Source organism: Palaemon carinicauda, chromosome 28 (genome assembly GCF_036898095.1).
Source record: "Palaemon carinicauda isolate YSFRI2023 chromosome 28, ASM3689809v2, whole genome shotgun sequence".
NCBI classification, from domain to species: domain Eukaryota; kingdom Metazoa; phylum Arthropoda; class Malacostraca; order Decapoda; family Palaemonidae; genus Palaemon; species Palaemon carinicauda.
In genome coordinates, this window is record NC_090752.1 from 83,954,537 (window position 1) to 83,957,036 (window position 2,500).

Below are 2,500 nucleotides of genomic sequence, written 5' to 3' on the forward strand. Positions count from 1 at the left end.
AATAAAGTTGAGCTCTCCATTTACACAACAGGCAAAAAATACAACATTGTTAGGGTTCAGTTCTCATATAACCTGGAGGAGGAGAGACAGATATAAATGGTGGAGGATAATGGACTGTTAGCGTAAAATTGCTGTCACAGCGAGTTCCACATGCATGCGTTATGAAAGGGGCTGAAACGATGAACGGAATTTTTATAATTAAACAATTCATTCCATTTATATGAACAATGCCACAACACGCCAGTGGTGTTTGAATTCATATTCATTTTTTTTTCAATATGGATATGTTGCAAACACTTTAGCTCGATGTGACATCCATCAGTTACCTATTGGTTTTTTAAGTTTTTTTTTAGTAGAATAATTCGACTAACATCCAAGTTTCTCATGGCTGTTGTTTTTTCAAAGATGAAGAAAACAATAATTAGGATTTTTTACAACTTTAATAGATATTTAAATGTTTAAAGGCCACTCATGAATGTCAGAATCAAGGAACTATGACAATGACCTAGCTAGCAGGACAATGCCCGAGACTGACCATATATACATATGATCAGCGCCCCAGCCCCACCTACACCCTAGCTAAGACCAGGGAGGACCAGGTAAGGGCTTTTTTATGAGTCAGCAGTAGACCTATGGAATACCCCAAGGCTCGCATCCTTAGCTCACAAGGATGGTGAGGTTAGAAACACTACAAGAAACTACAGAGCTTGATCGTGACGCGAATCCCCGTCCGGCAGATCATCAGGCAGGGAATGTGATTTTCCAATTAAATATGGAAGACGATCTATTCTAGTAACTAGAGATATACATCTTTGATATTATACGTTAGACTGAAAAAAATCCTCAAATTATCTCTAGTTGATACGAACTTAATAAGGATGCAAAATACCATAAACAGATTGATAATTCGAAGATTAATGTTTGTAAACAGTTTCGAGATTTCGTTTTCTACATGTGGATGTCTCAGAATATTTTGTAATTGTGCCCAATATCGAGAATTATGTAGTTCAAAACGAATTAGCTTTTCAAAAGGTATAAAGGTGCATGGTGCTTCTTCTCGTTATAACTTAATTAGCAACATATTGCCTTGTTTAGATCTTAGAGACTAAATAAAAGATTTCAAACTAAACGTCCATAACTTTAGAATCTATAGAGAAGAGCAAGTTGAGAAATTCACTTTTTTCTATCAATCAACTAACTACATTTATATGATTCCTTCCTTCCATTCAGCTTGTTGACTCATGGGATGATGCATTTTAAAGGTTTAAAGGCCGCTCATGAACGGTAGAACCAAGGGACAGTGACACTGCCCAAACGAGCAGGACAATGACCTAAAGACTGACCATATATACATATGATCAGCGACAAATCCCCCTCTCCACCCAAGCTAAGACCAAAGAGGGCCGAGCAATGGCTTTTTATGACTCGGCACACAGACCTATAGGGTCCCCCAAACCAACCCCACCCCCACCAGGTTAGCTCACAAGGATGGTTAAGTTGCAGCAACCAATGGTACTAGCGAGTTTGAGCGGGACTCGAGCCCCAGTCTGGCGTTCACCATTAAGGGACGTTACCACATCGGCCACCACACCCAATAGTTCCCCACGAATCCAACCGTCGGGCCATTTCTACTACTTTCTTATTTGCTTACTTATTGGAGACCATATTTGCATTCTTTGGGGAGGATATTCCTTCATGAAATTAAAGGATTCAAAGAGGCTGGACATGTCCTCACAGAAAGGACACTATTGCACGGTACAGCTGCAGGAAACTCTTAAGCTTTAATCCTTGACTGGAGTTTCCTTCTGCAGGTATTGAAAACCAATACGTTTCCTCGGGAAACACAGGAGAAGGTAAATAAATGAAATAAATAAAGGAAATGGACTTAGGGACTGCACACCTGGTCACTGGAAACCTTTCTCATACAATTCCTCTCTAGGAAAAAAGCTGAATTACAGCACCTTTAATTGCGGTTCAAAGGAAGCCAAGTATGCCTGGTGACGCTTGATGTGACCATAAAAACAGATGTAGACTAGGTGTTGTTCTGTACGTATAGATAAATTTTTAGATGTGGTTTATGGTTATTTCATATTGAGAGAGAGAGAGAGAGAGAGAGAGAGAGAGAGAGAGAGAGAGAGAGAGAGAGAGAGAGAGAGAGAGAGTTGGATAAAACTATTGGTATTACTTTTTGGTATTTCTGTTTTAATAGGATAATATATATATATATATATATATATATATATATATATATATATATATATATATATACACACTTTTGTGAGTGAAGATACCCAACTTGGTGAAATGGTTTGTACATCAGCATGATCAGCAAAGCTGTACTAGTTAGAGCTAGGCATACTAGGTTGGTGCGCTGTGAGCTTCTTGATCTACACGCTTGTCCCTATTTGGGGTCGCTGTAATGGTTCTACAACACATTCTTCCATTTCCATTTCCAGTGCAACTTCCTCGCTCAATCCCAACTCCGTCGTATCTCTCTTCA